Here is an 18,245-nt window from a genome sequence, read left to right as displayed (position 1 = left end):
GTGCAAAGATAAGTCTTATGTGGGCATCAGGCAAAAGGGTTTGTGAAGGGGAGCTCCCATTTATAAAACCATCAGATCTCGTGAGACTTACTCACTATCACTAGAAAAGCATGGGAAAGACCCACCCCCATGATTCAATTACCTCCCACTGGGTCCCTCCCAGGACACAGGGGAATTATGGGAGCTATAATTCAAGATCAGATTTGGTGGGGACATAGCCAAACCATATCAGAGAGATAGGCCAAGCCCTGGTGAATTTAGCTTCATTTTTCATAGCTATGCCAAGTGTAAGCAGTGGTATGGTGGAGCTGCCTATTACTGGCTGTAAGAACTGATTGTACTCATCTTTTCCCATCTTCACATTCAGTGACGTCACTTTGGTAGCTTGAAATTGGCATGTATTTACAACACAGAAATTGGCAAATACTACAAATCAGGATGTTCTTATCAGACAGGTAGCATTTACCAACACATTACTGAGCAAAGTTTAGGGAAGAAAAATCATAGGATCCTGTAGAAGACAGAGAGTCTAATTGTAGACCCCATATAAAGCTGGACCCCAAAGAGCTGCATACTTGGTATAAGAGGGGAGTAGAGATAAGCCTACTCCACAGAAGGAATCATCAAGGAAACAAATTGATGCTGAGTAGAGAGCAAAACAGCTTTCTTGAAAAATAAACCACAAGCTCACCCTCATAAACATTTTAGGACCTGAAATTCATACTACCAGTGTGGTCCACAAAATTATAAGCCAAAATTTGAAAGTGTCCAAGTTGATAGTATCCCCAGGTATCTGGGTGATTCAAACATGCATTTTTTAAGTTCCTATGAATTTATTTTTTGTTTTATTTTAAACTTTTATTTACATGTACATGATTCTTATATGAGTACATATGCGGGTTTGTTATATAGGTAAACTGTGTGTCACAGGGGTTTGGTGTACAGATAATTTCATCACCAGGGTAATAAGCATAGTACCCAGTAGGTACTCCCACTCCTCCCACCCTCCACACTCAAGTAGGCTCCAGTGTGTATTGTTCCCCTCCCTGTGTTCACGTGTTCTCATTGTTCAACTCCCATTTATAAGTGAGAACATGTGGTATTTGGCTTTCTATTCCTTTGTTAATTTGCTTAGGATAATGGCATCCAGCTCCATCCATGTTGCTGCAAAGGACATGATCTCATTCTTTTTTATGGCTGCATAATATTCCATGGTGTGTATGTACCACATTTTCTTTATCCAGTCTACTGTTGATGGGCATTTAGGTTGATTCCATTTCTTTGCTATTGTGAATAGTGCTGCAATAAACATATGTGTGCATTTGTCTTTATGGTAGAATGGTTTATGTTCCCTTGGGTATATACCCAATAATGAGATTGCCAGGTCAAATGGTAATTCTGTCAAACATACATTCTTTCTGTGGAAACATATCTACAATTTGGCCTCAAAAATTAGCAGAAATAAATATTAGCTCACATTAACAAATAAAAATAACACTCATGAAAATATGGCAGCTTGAGTAAGAAAAAACAAAGGGCAAAATCAATCATGTAAAAGTTTTAAATATAGTCTAGACAAAATTAACAATAAACAATATATTCAATATTTAAAGAAATAAAAGAGAATTTTAAATCTGAGAAGGAAATGAGAGTACATTAAAATAATAAAGAAAGAGACTCAAGGAAAACAAGTGGAAATTCTAGAAATAAGAATAAAGTAATAAAAATTTAAAATTCAGTGGGCAGGTTAAACAGAATATTAGACACAGCTGAAGAGAGAATTAGAAATATCAGAAGGCAGATTTAAAAGAAGTCTCTAGAATGCAGCAAAAATTAAACAAAGAGGTCATAAATATGTAAGAGATGTTAAGAAGTATAGTAGAAAGATAAAGGGAATAGATGTGTGGTAAATCCATAAATAAAAACACAAGAATATAAATATCAAATTTAGGATTATGGTTACCTATGAGATAAATTGAGTCATGGATAAAGTGGGGGTACTTAGGGCTTCAAAGATACTAGAACATTCTATCTCTTAAGATTGGTGATGGGTACAGGTGCTCCTTTTTATTGTTCTTATGCCTTAAAGTATAATAGAAATACTCCTTTTTATGTTGTTAATATTGAATAAAAACCATTTTTAAAGTAACTGGAAAGGAAATACTCCACCGTATTAACTATAATGGCATTTGACTCATGAGACTACGGCTATTTTATTTTCCCATCTTTTCTCATACTCAAATATTACTTCATGAGACTATTAAATTTATAATAAAAATATAATGATAAACACACTTAAAAAAAGAAGCATATCTTTTTCCAACATGATAAATATCTTTGCATAAAATAGCAAACTCAGATGATCCTATTATCTAGGACCTTCCCTTTTATTTAAATATAAATAGATATATTTTTAAAATATCACATACCAAAGTGAGAAGGCTCCTTTGGGTTCCAATTTTTCTCTGATTTCTAATGAATTAAGGAAGCCTTTTAATTACTCTTTACAACCTATGCAGATTCTTAAACTGAATTACTTCAGTTTCTTAATTGTATTTAATGACAAATTAATTAGAGGTCTGGGACTGGTAAAATTATAATAAGACTGCTGAGGCTTAAACTTGTTTCACACAGTGTCTGTGACAGAGACAAGATTTATTTATTTTTTTACTTACTGTGTGTATAGAAAGGTTAGAATGAGGCCCATTGGTAAGAGAGGCACTGACACTGGTAGGTTTTTAGATAATTTGTTTAGGCTTCAAAGCATTTTATTTTATTTTTTGAAACAGGGTCTTGCTCGGTCACCTAGGCTAGAATGCAGTACCGCAATCTTGTCTCACTGCAGCCTCCCCTGACTCAAGTTATCCTCCCACCTCAGCGTCCTCAGCAACTGGAATTACAGGCATGCACCACCAAACCCAGCTGATTTTTGTATTTTGGTAGAGACGGGATTTTCCACGTTGCCCAGGCTGGTCTTGAACTCCTGGGCTCAAGCAATCTGCCCACCTTGGCCTCCCAAAGTGCTGAGATTACAGGCATGAACCACTAAGCCTGGCCCAAAGCATTTTAAATAACTAGGTAATTAATCAAATCTTAAAGACAGAAAAAAGACTTTTTAAAGTCCCAAACTTGACCTGCTACAAAATGACAGTTTGCAAAATAATTTAATAGAAACAAAAAGATAAAAATTTTAAAATAATCTTATTGAAAGTTGCTTCAATTTTTCTAACACAAACAATAAGCTATTTTGTAATACATTTAAGGCTGAATACTTTCTATTTGAAAAATGTAATTTTATTAGTAAATTTTACTTATTGAAAATAAATTGTCAGGCTGGGTGCAGTGGTTCACACCTGTAATCCCAGCACTTTAGGAGCTTGAGGCAGGTGGATCTCTTGAACTCAGGAGTTTGAGACCAGCCTGGACAAAATGGCAAAACCCCATCTCCACAAAAAAATACAAAATTTAGCCGGGTGTGGTGGTGCACACCTTTAGTCACAGAAAACCAGGGGGCTGAGTTGAGAGGATCACTGAGCCTGGGAGGCCCAGGCTGCAGTGAGCAGAGATCAAGCCACTGCACTCCAACCTGAGCGACAGAGCTAGACCATGTCTCAAAATAATAATAATAGTAATAATAATAAATTGTCATAAGTATTTTTTGTTTCCAGCCATATTTATTGAGCTATAATTGATATACAGTAAAATTCAGTTACTAAGCAGTTTGATTTTGACAAATTTATTATTTTGACAAATCCAAATACTTATAAAGTTATAAATTATTTCCATCACCTCAGAAATTTCCCTTGTGACCCTTCCCCTCAACCCTTAATGACATCCAACTACTGTCCTGATTTCTATTACCATTAACTACATTTGATTTTTCTAGAATCATGAATATTTATCAAGAATATTTATTCTTATGTCTAGCTTCTTTCATTGAACATAATATTTTTTAAATATTCTATTTGACACTACTATTTGCTTATTTATTTTTCTGTTGATGACTACTTGGGGGTGATTCCAGGTTTTAGCTATTATAAAGCTACTATAGGCATTTTTGCACGAGGCTTTGGTGAACAATATATTTTAAATCCTTTTGGATTACATAGGTGTGGAATTACAGGATCATAAAGTAAATATATATTTACCTTTTAAAATAACTGCTACAAATTTCATTAAAGTGGTTATATCATATTATACCATTATACATTTCCACCACGACTGTATGATAGTTTTGGCTGATTCACTCTTTGCCAACATTTGGTATGGTTGGTTAGTCTTTCATTTTAACCATTCTTGGGTATGTAGTGGGCTGAAATTTTCTCTCCTTGAATGTTCTGGTATGGTCTTGATATAGGGGCAATCTGACCTCCTAAAGCAATTTGGGAAGCATCTCTTCTTCCTGTATTTTCTGAAACTGTGGCAAGTTTTATATTCTATTTCAAATGAAGGTTTTAATTTATTTGATAAGTATAAGGCTTTGGAGGTTTTCAATATATTTTCATGTTCGTTTTTGTAATTTGATGTTTGAAATTTGTCTGTTTACTGAGGTTGTTTAAATTATTTGTGTAAAATTGTTTATAATGTCCCTTTTTGTCCTTTAATATCTGTATAATTTGTATAGAGAGGATATCTCTCTATCATTTTTAATATTGACAATTTTGGCTTTATTTCTTTTATTGATCAGTCCTATTAGATATTTACCAATTTTATAATCTTTTCAAAGAACCAATTTTTTTATATTGTTCATCTTTTGTGTCCATTTTCTACTTTACTAATTTCAAATTACTTCTTTTACTTATATTGTGTTAATTTGCTCCAATTTTTCTAGCTTCTTAAATTGAAAGCATAAATCATTTAATGTATATATTTTTTTCTAATATAAGCATTTAAAGCCATAGATTTATCTCTAAGTTCAGCTTTAGTATGTATGCCACAAATTTTCAAATGCTGTATCTAATTGCCATTTCATTGCTAAATATTTTTTTTACTTATCTTGTGGTTTCTTCTTTGATCCATGAGTTATTTAAAAATTTGTTTATTTTCCAAATATTTGAAGATTCTCTAGATATTTTACTATATTAATCTAGCTTAATACTATTGTGGTCAGAGACATACATTCTGTATGATTTTAATCACTGAAATTTATTACAACTTGTTTTGCAGCCCAGTACGGTCTATCTTGATATATTTTCCATGTGCAATTTAGAATAATTGTATTGTTTTGGTTTGGTTATTTTATAACTAAATTAGGTGAATTTAGTTCATAGAGTTTCTCTAATCTTCTATACCTTTATTAATTTTTTTATCTAATTGCTCTATGGATTACTGAGGTATCAAAATCTCCAACTATATTTTTGCATCTATTTCACACTATTACTTCAAGCATTTAGGAGCTTTATATTAGGTGCATAGACATTATTTTCTCTTGTATGACTATGAAATGTCCCTCTTTTATCTAGGAATACTCTGTTTTACAGAGTCTGATATTTAGAGAGTCATACCAGTTTCTTTATGTTTAGTGTATGCATTACATATCTTTTCCATTATTTTACTTTCTGTTTGTCTTTACAGTTAAAATGTATTACTGATAAATAGCATAATTGAGTCTGAATTTTCATCTAGACTGGCTTTCACTTATTTTAACTGAAAAGCTCGATACTCCATTTACCTTTCATGAAATTATTGATGTGCTCGTGTTTAATTCTACCATGTTTGTGATTTTTTTTTCTATCTGTCCCATTTTCTCTTTATATCTGTTTCTCCCTGTCATCTCTTGAGTGAATCCAGTCTTTTAAAATATATTCTATTTTAGCTTCTCAATTGACTTTTTAGTTGCACCTCTTGGTGGAGATTACAATACGTAACCAATATGGACTGAATTTTGTTCCCTCAAAATTCATATGTTGAAACTCTAACCCCCAATGTGTTAGCATTTGGAGATGAGGCTTTTGAAAGGTAATTAGGTTTAAATGAGGTCATGAGTGTGGGGTCCTCGTGATATAGTTACTATCATTATAAGAAGAGACCAGAGAACTTGCTTGCTTTCTCTCTCCACTATATGGTGACATACTGAGAAAGTAGCCAGGAAGAGAGCCCTCACCAGGAACCAAACTGGCTGGCACCTTGATTTTGAACTTCTCAACCCCCAGAACTATAAGAAATAGATGTCAGTTGTTTAAGTCATCCAGTCTACTATGTTTTGTTATGGCAACCTGAGTCGACTAAGACTGACTGCATCTTTATCTTTCATAGTATATCTTCCACAATTAATTTATGACTTCATCAATAGCATAAGCATCTTGCAACAAAGAACTTCTAATTACTGCCCTCCTTCACTTTGTGCTATTCTTTTCATACATTCAACTTTTATTTATGCTATAAATCCCATAATATACTGCTATTAATTTTTATTTAAACAACCAATAGTTTTTAAATGGAATTTGAATATACGTATATTTCTATTTGATAATTTTTGTCTGGTACCTTTCCTCTCTGGAATATTTTTTCTTCAGTCTTAAGAAATTCTCTTAGGATTAACTTAATTGCAGGTCTGATAAAGAGGAATATTGTTCCAGATTCTCTACATGTGCAAATGTGTTTATTTTACCTTCATGCTTGAAGATTATTTTGCTGGGTATAGAATACTAGATTGTAGTTTTACTCTTTCAGCACTTAGAAGCTATTGTTCCATTGTCTTCTAGCCTTCAGTTGTTGCTAATGAGTAGTCTGTCAACATTCTTATTGTCATTCATCTGTATGCAATGTGTTTTCTATTCTCTGGCTGCTTTTAAGATGTTCCTTTTATCTTGGATTCTGTTAGCAGTTTGACTGTTAGCAGTGCCTAGGTGTAATTTAATTTGTATTTATTCAGACTAGAGTTTGCTGAGTTTCTTGAATATGTACATGGAGGATTTTCATCAATTTAGGATTTTTGACCTTATTCTTTTTGTTCTCTTTCCATAACTCAAATTACATGTATGATTGATCATTTTATATTGTTTCACTTATCTCAGACATATTTTTTCTCTCTCATGTTTCACTTTTGTATCAGTTTATATAATTCCTATTGACCTATCTTCAAGTACACGAATTCATTCTTGTGGTATGTACTCTGGCCTTGTAAGCCCACAAAAGAATTCTTCATCTTTGTCATCATATTTTTTCACATCTAGGCTCTTTTTAAAATAGTTTTTACAGCTTTTCTGATATTCTCTATCTTTTCACAAATACTGTTCACTTTTTCTACTAGTACCATTAGCTAGTTTATCATGATTATTTTAAATACTTTGATATGTTCAACATTTCTATCATCTTTGGGTCTTATTCAAGTGGCTATTTTCTTTCTTGAGTATGAGTCATATTTGCTTGCTTCTTTGTGTATCTCATAATTTTTATTAAATGCTAACATTGTGTATAAAGGAATAGAGATGAAAGCAAATAAAACTTTTACTCAGAAAAGGGTATCTTCTTTTCAGTCAGGCTGTTAATGAGAGGAGGTCAAACTATCTGTAATTGAGATGAGTATAGACTTTCTCATGCTTTAGATTTAGTTCAGTACAGACTTCAAAGGTTTGAGGGTAGGATTAGAATATTCCCTTTAGCACAGCTTGAGATCTGAGTAATTGGAGAGTTTGCCTAAGTTCTCTTTCCCTGACTTTAGCCTTTGGTATGCCTGGTGCACCTGTTTTTCAGGGGATTATCTGTCAGCTCTTTAATTTCTCTCTCAGCTCCAGTGGGCTGCTGCTTTAAACTTTTGAGGCCTGAAATGCCTGGAAGTTTCCTTGCAGTTGTCCTGCTTTACCCTCAGGTTTCAGCAGGCCCAGCACACCTGTATCTAAGAAGAGCAGTGACATCTCTCACAAGTCTCCTACCCCTCACCCAACCATAGAAAGCTCCCCATTCTCAGGCCTATAGTGCTTTGTGGAATTCCCTCCATTCTCCTGTCTTCCTTCATACTTTAGCCTGTGCTTCTGGAGGATAAATCTCTCCATTTCTCTGTCCTTCCCCAATCTTGCCAGCAATGACTCAGTGGAGGCCTTTGGAAAAGATTTGAAAAGAGCAAACTGTCTTTGTGTATGGGCCACTTAGGGTTTCTGAATCATCACACCAGGCTTTATTTGGCCTTTAAAAATATGTTAAAAAGCTCAGCCATTTTCTTCTTATTTGCTTTTGTGGCAGCTTCCTCCTCCTCCAGCTTTTCTACAAGGGTGGAGTAGCTGAGGATTTCTTCTCTCACTTTGATTTAATTCATTAGTCTTTTTTGCATCCTCAGCTCTCTTTTGTTGAACCAAACCTATGCATTTGTTATTGCCTTTCATTCTTGTTAGGGTAGGAGCAATGTTTCCTTGTGACTTTCTATTATTCTACACCCTAAGTGGATGCAAAGGAGCTAGCATACATATTCAAATAACATAAGACTATCTCTTAAATCGTTTCTATACAAAATTAAGTTCCTCAGATAAGTTTATGTTATTTCTCCTATATTCAGGCAGGATTATGATTACGTTAACTTGGATTTGATCCTAAGGATTCTCAATCTTTTCTTGATAAAGTTACTTTCAATATAATAGAATTTCTGTGTCCTATCATAGAAATTAGATCTAGTGTAATTAAACCTTATCCTAAGCAAATCCCTCAACAATGAATCTTCTCTCTCCTAGTGACTCCCCACCACCTAGTCTATCACTTAGGCACCTTCCTCTAATATGCGTGTTCTTTAATACAGCCTGCACATTGCTTAGAGAGAACCCCTAAATCACAGAGCTGATCCTGTCTTTGAAGCCTTTCAATGACTCCCCATAGCACAGTTAATGATGCTCTTCATGATCTGGCCCTGCATTATTGTCACAACCCCTCTGCTCTAGATCATAAGGTATACAATTTTACTTGCATTCAACACCTATTTTGAACTCTATTCTATTTAGTAGTAGAAAAATTAATCTAGTCAACTTTGGGTAAATCCAGCGAATTCATTATTTTCTTGCTCCTCATTTTCTCCCCTAGGTTGAGTGTCTCATTCCTGATTGTCATGGGCCTATCTTGAAATATTTCAATTATCATCACTCTTCTACACTGGAAAATCCAGCAATGTCTGAGTTTTCATTTGTCCTCTAGTCATGGGTTCCACATTATAGCTGTTGCTGTGCTTTTTTCCTCCTTGTTATGAAGCCCAACATCACAAATCCACAGGTTCTCAGTGTCATCTTCACAGAAAAGTCTTTTGGCTACTTCCTTCTCCTGGTTGAGTCTTGCAAGGACTCTGTAAGACTTCCTATGATTCTTCTGTCTATTCATTATATTCAGAAATTTCTAATCTATTCTCTAGTGCTATGGTGATATAAAGAATTCTGTGGGGCTTGTCATTTTCCAGGTAACCCGGAAAGGCAGCAGAATACAAGCCTCCTTAACGGTATTAGTTTGTTTTCATGCAGCGGATAAAGACATACCCAAAACTGGGAACAAAAAGGGGTTTAATTGGACTTACAGTTCCACATACTGGGGAGGCCTCAGAATCATGGCAGGAAGCAAAAGCCACTTTTTTTTTCTTTTTTATTTTTGAGATGGAGTCTAGCTCTGTCACCAGGCTAGAGTGCAGTGGTACGATCTTGGCTAACTGCAACCTCCACCTCCCAAGTTCAAGTGATTCTCCTGTCTCAGCCTCCCGAGTAGTTGGGATTACAGGCATCTGCCACCATGCCCAGCTAATTTTTGTATTTTTAGTAGAGATGAGGTTTCATTATGTTGGCCAGGATGGTCTTGATCTCCTGACCTCATGATCTGCCCACCTTGGCCCCCAAAATGCTGGGATTATAGGCGTAAGCCACTGCGCACTGCCAAAAGCCACTTCTTACACAGTAGCGACAAGAGAAAAATTAGGTAGAAGCAAAAGTGGAAACCCTGATAAACTCATCAGATCTCCTGAGACTTATTCACTACCATGAGAATAGCACAGAAAAGACCAGCCTCCATGATTCAATTACCTCCCCCAGGGTCCCTCCCACAACATGTAGGAATTCTGGGAGATACAATTTAAGGTGAGATTTGGGTGGGGACACAGGCAAACCATATCATTCCACCCTTGACCCTGCCAGATCTCATGTGCTCACATTTCAAAACCAATCATGCCTTCCCAATAGTCCCCCAAAATCTTAACTCACTTCAGCATTAACCCAAAAGTCCACAGTCCAAAGTCTCATCCAAGACAAGGCAAGTCCCTTCCACCTGTGAGCCTGTAAAGTCAAAACCAAACAAGTTACTTCCTAGATACAATGGGGGTACAGGTATTGGGTAAATACAGCCATTCCAAATGGAATAAATTGGCCAAAACAAAGGGGTTAGAGGGCCAATGTAAGTCTGAATTCCAGCAGGGCAGTCAAACCTTAAAGCTCCAAAATGATCTCCTTTGATGCCATCTCTTGCATCTGGGTCACCCTGAAGTAAGAGGTGGGTTCCTATGGTCTTGGGTGGCTCCACCCCTGTGGCTTTTCAGGATACAGCCTCCTTCCTGGCTGCTTTCATGGGCTGGCACTGATTGTGACTTTTCCAGGTGCATGGTGCAAGCTGCCAGTGGATCTACCATTTTGGGGTCTGGAGGATGGTGGCCCTCTTCTCATAGCTCCACTAGGCAGTGCCCCAGTATGGACTCTGTGTAGGGGCTCCATCCCCACTTTTCTCTTCCTCACTGCCCTAGCAGAGGTTCTTCATGAGTGCCCTGCCCCTGTAGCAAACTTTTGCCTGGGCATCCAGGTGTTTCCATACATCTTCTGAAATCTAGGTGGAGGTTCTCAAACCTCAATTCTTGACTTCCATGCACCCACAGGCTCAACATCACATGGAAGCTGCCAAGGGTTGGGGCTTCAACCCTCTGAAGCCACAGCCTGAGCTCTATGTTAGCCCCTTTCAGCCATGGCTGAAGTGGCTGGAACACAGGGCACCAGGTCCCTAGGCTGCACATAGCATGGGGATCCCGGGCCCGGCCCACAAAACCACTTTTTCCTCCTGAGCCTCCAGGCCTGTGATGGGAGGGGCTTCTGGGAAGTTGTCTGATATGGCCTGGAGACATTTTCCCCATGGTCTTGGGGATTAACATAAGGCTCCTTGCTACTTATGCAAATGTCTAGAGCTGGCTTGAATTTCTTCTCAAAAAATAAGTTTTTCTTTTCTACTGCGTCATCAGGCTACAAATTTTCTGAACTTTTATGCTCTGTTTCCCTTTTAAAATGGAATGATTTAACAGCACCCCAGGCACTTTTTGAATGCTTTGCTGCTTAGAAAGTTCTTCCTCCAGATACCCTAAATCATCCCTCTCAAGTTCAAAGTTCCACAAGTATCTAGGGCAGGGGCAAAATGCTGCCAGTCTCTTTGCTAAAACATAACAGGAGTCAAGGTCACCACTGCTCCAGTACCTACAAGTTCCTTATCTCCATCTGAGACCACCTCAGCCTGGACCTTACTGTCTATATTATTATCAGGCTTTTGGTCAAAGCCATTCAACAAGTCTCTAGGGAGTTTCAAACTTTCTTACATTTTCTTAACTTCTTCTGAGCCCTCCAAACTGTTCCAACTTCTGCCTGCTACCCAGTTCCAAAGTCACTTCCACATTTTCAGGTATCTTTTCAGCAATGCCCCATTCTGCTGGTATCAATTTACTGTATTAGTTTGTTTTCAAGATGCTGATAAAGACATACCCAAAATTGGGAATAAAAAGAGGTTTAATTGGACTTACAGTTCCACATGGCTGGGGAGGCCTCAGAATCATGGCAGGAGGTGAAAGGCACTTCATACATGGTGGCAAGAGAAAAGTAAGGAAGAGGCAAAAGTAGAAACCCCTAATAAACCCATCAGATCTTGGTGAGACATATTCACTATCACAAGAATAGCAGGGGAAAGACTGGCCCCCATGATTCAATTACCTCCTCCTGGGTCCCTCCCATAACATGTGGCAATTTTGGGAGATACAATGCAAGTTGAGATTTGGGTAGGGACTCAGCCAAACCATAGCATTAACTTTCACAATTTCAAATTTATATGGGGTCATATATTCTCTCTTGAAGTTTAGAAAAACCTTATCTTAAATTGGAGTTATAAAAACAAATTCTGCCTCATCACACTCTTCTCCAGGTAGCTCTGACTTACTCTTGTACTACAACTTTTGAAACTCAAAAGCCAAGGCTTGACATCTTTGTTCTCTGTTTCTACAGGGACATCTCCCAGTGAGCACAGTGTGGCTCCCTGTCTAATGACTTAAAAGCAGAAAGGGAGTACTGGGTAATAGAAAATGATGGGGAGATGGAAGGAGAACGAAAAATGTATCACTTAATGTTTCAAAACACCTACCACATACACTTGTTTTTACCCTTTTCAAATTAAAGTAGTTGAGACCAGTAGAAAAGCAAGATAGCAGCATTCCCTACACTACTGCTAGCTGTTTTTTAAAGGTGATACTATTGGGCCTCTATCAGTGGAGCATATACTTGGGTTAGGTTTTTTACTGTGTCCATATAGTGTGTTAATCATTCACCACAATCTCCTCCACCCTACACTTCTGATCAGTAATATACACCAGATGAACAGTAACAAAAAGAGAGGGGCATCGCCTACAATGGCATAGCCAACAGAGCTAATTGATTATACATAGGATTCTCCTAAAAACCCAGATTATGAACCACAAGTCTCTTAGAGTTAAGAACATTATAAAAATTAATGTTCTTAATTGGTAGGACAGCAGTCCTACCACACTGCAGAGACGCTCTTCTTCTTTTTGGTTTTTTTTTTTTTTTTTTTTTTTTTTTTTTTTTTTTTTTTTTTGAAACGGAGTTCTGCTCTTGTTGCCCAGGCTGGTGTGATCTCGGCTCACTGCTACCTCTGCATCATGGGTTCAAGCGATTCTGTCAGCCTTCTGAGTAGCTGGGATTACAGGTGCCCGCCACTATGCCTGGCTAATTTTTGGTATTTTTAGTAGAGATGGGGTTTCACCATGATAGCCAGGCTGGTCTCGAACTCCTGACCTCAGGTGATCTGCCCGCCTCAACCTCCCAAAGTGCTGGGATTACAGACGTGAGTCATTGCGCCCGGCCTGGGCTTTCTTCTTTATGTTCCATCTTGGCATATGCTAAAACCACAGGGTCAGTAGGGACCAAGAGATCAAACAGGAGATGCCTTATATGATCAAATAGGAGGGAATTCTTTTCTTCAAAGGCTTAAAGGAGATTCCACAACCCTCCATAGTAAATTTGTTCAACATGTCTCTGACAAAATGTATCCATTAAAAAGAAATCATGCAGCTGCTGAACAAGTTTCGACTGTTATTTTCTAAACCATGGTGATAGAAACAGTAATCACTATGGCTTTCAGGGAAAACCTTAACATATCTGAAGGTCATTCCTGAGGCCTTCCAAGAGGCTAGTATATAAAACAAAACAAAACTGACAATGACAAGAACAATGAAACAGGCATTTTGAACATTTAACATTCGTGAAGCTAAATATTGAGGTTTTAGGTTGCAAAACTGACTACTTAGGAGAAAAGACCAGAAGAAGAAATCTCTCTCATGATTAAATAAATTTATTAAGTGTTTAACAGTATGCGGTGTTATACTAGTTGCTGTGCAAAAAGTTCAGGGATTCTTTTTTGTATTAGACAGCTTTTGTTGTGTAGCAAACTATTAATACTCCAAAACTAGTGACTTAAAAGAGCAAATAGTTATTAGTTCTCAAAGTTCTGTCCTTCTGGTCAGTGCCAGACAGCTCAAGGCTCACTCACATTTCTGGCACTTGGCAGGCTGACTGGTCTGAAGTGGGCTTACTACTATGTGTGGCAGTTGGCCCAATATTGGTTAGAGAAATGGTCATGATCTCTCATTATCCAGCAACGTAACTGGGGCTCATTCTCTTGGTGATGAAAGGATTTCCAGCAACAGGACAGGCCAATCTTCTATGCACAAGAACTATTCGAGCTTCTGCATGCATCATAGTTGCTAATGTTCCATTGGCCAAAGTAAGTCATACGCTGGATTTAAACCTCTCACAGAGGTGTGAAAAAATATACCTGGGGTAAAAAAGTTGAAATTCTAACTATGGTTCAGACAAAAACTCAGATTTGGCATTGGATATCTATTTTGGTCCCAAGGGTGAAGTGAAGGAGTATATCTCATGATAATAAGGGGTATACATAGAGGGATTCGAGAAATTTATGGCCATGTTATAATCTCCCACTTCATGCATCTTTGTCTACAGTTAAGATAAAGCAATAATTTCAGCTGTATTTGAGTTGAAAAGAAGGTCAAAAGCAAAGGTTATTCTAGGAGACTTTTACATAGCTTCTTTTGCTATTTCTACTGAACAGAAAGTGTACAAATCCTAAGGATTTACAGTTCAATGTAAAATGAATACACTTGCGTAACTAACACTCATGTCTGAGAAAAGAATATTACTAACACCCCAGTAGTTTTTTCCCAACACTTATCCCTTCTTCAACATTACCCCATTCTCCTCCTCAAAGGTAACCACTATTCTGACTCGATTAGTTTTGCCTGTTTTACAACTTCATGTAGATGGGATCATATACTGTGCATTCCTTTGTCTGGCTTCTGTATTCAGCATATATGCTTGTTAGACACATTCATGTTATTGAATGTAGCTGTGGTTTTATCACTTTCATTATGTGCATTTTATTCATTGCATGAATATAACACAAATTTGAATGTTTGGGTTATTTTCAATTTTGGCTGTTGTGCATGTCTTTTGTTGCACCTGTGTGCACATTTTTATTGAATAAATACCTAAGAGTAGAATTGCTGAATCAGGTCGAGCACAGTGGCTCACGCCTGTAATCCCAGCACTTTGGGAGGCCGAGGCGGGTGCATCACGAGGTCAGGAGTTTGAGACCAGCTGGGCCAACATGGTAAAACCCCGTATCTACAAGAAAGACAAAAATTAGCTAGGTGTGATGGCCGATGCCTGTAATCTCAGCTACTCAGGAGGCTGAGGAAGGAGAAGTGCTTGAATCCAGGAGGTGGAGGTTGCAGTGAGCCGAGATCGCGCCACTGCACACCTTCCTCGGTGACAGAGTGAGACTCTGTCTCAAAAAAACAAAAAAAGAAAAAAAAAAAAGGAAAAAAAGAATTACTGAATCATAGGAAACATGTATGTTCAAATTTAGTTGATACTATGCAACAGTTTTCTTCTTCTTCTTTTCTAAGAAATGTCAGGCTATAAACCATTCTTAGTGCTCACTGGTTTGTGAACACTGAGCATAGAGATAGCCACTTTTTCTTTGCTCCAATAGTATAGGCACAGCAGAGCAACTGCGTTTATGGGGCTGGCAAGTCCAGGAGAGCATCTGCAGGGCAGTGCAATGATTTTCTTTAACACACTTTCATGCATACATTTTATCTTCATTTGGTGTTCTAGGCTTTAAGCTAATGCATTTTTGCCTTCTACTTTCTCCTGGTTTACCATAAAATGCTTATATTTGGACTTCAATTGGGTAAATAGTAGTTCTCCCTGCATTTAAAATTTCATAAAACCTCAATAATCCAAAGTGTATCAAATCATCCTGCCTAGGATTCAAGGAAAATAACTTAACTGTTCCCCATTCATTTATCAAATGTTTATTGAACACCTACAAGCGATTTTTTTTAAATTAAACCTGGGGATATAAAGAAATGTAAAATTCAACTTCCAATCTCCAAGAAGTATCTACAGTAGTTGATGACTCTTTCATCAGTAGCTGTCTGCCCCTTTCTCGTGCCTTCCTGTCCTCCTGTCATTTCCACAATAGTTGCCCGCAGCATAAGTAAGCAATGCTTAGCAGGCTGGCGGCTGTGAATGGGATTATTTGTGCTACTGTAGGCAGCATCTTTCATACACCACAAACAATTTCCTCTTCTCTCCTTTACCTCTTTGGATAAATCCATGAATTTAGTCTTTTCCTTTTCTGGACAAAAAATTATATTAAGAAGAGTAAAATTGTTCCAGAGACTTGAGGAATGGGTATAATACTTTTTCACATTATTTCCTGTATTTTAAGAGCCTGTATGTATTTGTGTGTAATGGGATTTTCAGACTACATTTATATTGTGTAAGAAGATTGAAAATGTTCACAATGTTCTTGCTATTCAGTATTTCATATTGTAAAATGATCTCCAGAATACATTGGTTGTTAAGGTAATGTGCTCAAGTATCTTTGTGGCTTAAAGGAGGTATTACAACTCCCAAAATAGCTACGGTTAGTCCTTCTCACTGGTAATATAAAACCAATTTTTGTTTGTGAATTGAATTGTTGCACTTGTGCAATGCATTTCAAAGCCCAGGAAGGGTGCTGTTAAAGGCCAGATTCTCTGTAATTTATAAAAATGGAGCAGTGATTTCTAGTGAAACAATTAACCTCATCTAAAAATCTCTCATTTAGATATTTCCATAAAGTATTAAGAGACACCGAAAGGTCCTTTATTGTATTTTTTCCATAGGCATCTTTATTGAGTCTGTACTTATTTCCATCTATAGTTAAAAGAAAGAGCTGCAAGCAAAAGTATGCAAGCAAAAGTATAGTATGGTAGGAATAGCTGATTGTACCAAATGATTCAAACTATCCATCAACAGGAAAATCCTTGAATTAATACAGATACTTTTAGTGCAAGTGGTACCAATCCAAATCAAAGTAGCTTAAGTAAAAGAGGATTCATTTGCTCACATAACTGGGAGGCTAACTTCAGCCACAACTCAATTCAGGGACTCAAACAAAATTGTTCAGATTCTGCTCCTCTCTCTGGGCCCTGCTTCCTTTTGAGCTACACTGATCCTCTCCTACTGCAGACTACCTTTTTCCATGGATCTGTGAATGGTCCAGCTGCAACAAATACCCTTCCTGCTCTGCTATGCCCTTAGACATGGCCATGTGTTTCACGGCCACATTGAAAAACTACAAGAGAAGAACTCCTTGTGGCCCAGCTTAGGTCATGTGCTCCCTCCTGAACCAATTACAGTGCCAGGGGAATGCAGTACTAGGTGTGGCCAGGCCAGGAAGTTATTTTGTTGGCTGGTTCACTAGAATCATTTCATCAGCGAGAGGAACAATCCTCAGACAAAAAGCAGCATACGTTCAGTACAGCTCTCACAGGGGCTTCACATATATTAGTCACAAAAATAGTTTTAGGGCAGGGAAGATCTATGATTAAATAAACAGGGTGCTATATGAAGAATGGAACTCACAATGACTCCTAATTCATACCAAAGATACTCATTCCAGGATTTCCTGTTACCAGGAGAGAAGCTGACTTGCAGCAGATTCAATCTCATTTGCCCAATCTTTTAGGTATCGTAATGCACGAAATTACTGATTAAACAACTAAGTAATTCACTTTAACAACCACTTGACTGTCACTGAAGTGTCTGATCAAAAATTAAGGTATTAGCTGTGTGAGGTGGTGTGTGCCTGCAGTTCTAGCTACGTGGGAAGCTGAGGCGGGGGGACCACTTGAGCCCAGGAGTTTGAGACCAGCCTGGGCAACATAGCAAAACCCTATCTCTACAAATAAAAAGATGGTTAAAAAAAATTAAGGTTCTTGCAAGAGTGAACCCTCCAAGGTAACCTATGGACTTTGGGGATGATGTGTCAATGTAGGTTTGTCAATTGTAGCAAATGCACCCCGCTGGTGGGGGTTGTTGATAATGGGGGAGTTATGCACATGTAAGGGCAAAGGGTACCTGGGAAATCTCTGTACCTTTTGCTCAATATTGCTGTGAACCTAAAATTGCTTTAAAAAAAAAGTCTATTAAAACATTAAAAAAATACGGACATAACAAAATGAAGGTATTCGGGTATCAGATCATCTAATTATCTAATTCTCTAATATAGCATTAAAATAATTCAATAGTCACAGCTAGTTGTCCCTCAGATAAAAGTTGGTTACCACTACAGTAAGAAAACAGAACCTGTATGGGACAATCATATTAACAGGCTAATAATGATGCTTATATTTGTAGAAAACCTACATATTTCCCTAGATTATCAAAGTATCTTGACAAATAAAAACAGTTGGAACATTGCTGTATACCACTCTATTAAATGAGTTTCTCATTTAAAACAAATTTTGTCCTCACAAAAACAAGAGGGCAATAGAAGTCTACAGAGCTTTATTTGAGTAGACAATAGTGATGCTGTGTAGGAGAAGTGCCATCATTGCCATCCACTGGAGTAACTCCTAAATGTTAAGTCTATGACAATGGTAATGAACTGGGACA

The 18,245-nt window shown here is 37.4% G+C and overlaps 1 protein-coding gene and 1 non-coding gene across 2 annotated transcripts in view; one reads left to right on the top strand and one right to left on the bottom strand.

Annotated features, from left to right (window-relative positions):
* The window catches only part of UBE2E3 (ubiquitin conjugating enzyme E2 E3), a 1,128,997-nt gene that overhangs the window by 48,030 nt on the left and 1,062,722 nt on the right, over positions 1–18,245 (top strand). The gene's annotated exons all lie outside the window — the stretch shown is intronic.
* Positions 15,203–15,340, bottom strand: LOC126933275 (small nucleolar RNA SNORA43). The gene has a single exon (XR_007718514.1). It is a non-coding gene; the product is annotated as a small nucleolar RNA SNORA43 (small nucleolar RNA).

This window comes from Macaca thibetana, chromosome 12, assembly GCF_024542745.1.
Source record: "Macaca thibetana thibetana isolate TM-01 chromosome 12, ASM2454274v1, whole genome shotgun sequence".
Lineage (NCBI taxonomy): Eukaryota > Metazoa > Chordata > Mammalia > Primates > Cercopithecidae > Macaca > Macaca thibetana.
Note: the sequence above shows the minus strand (reverse complement) of the source record. Positions and strands in the feature narration are given on the sequence as shown.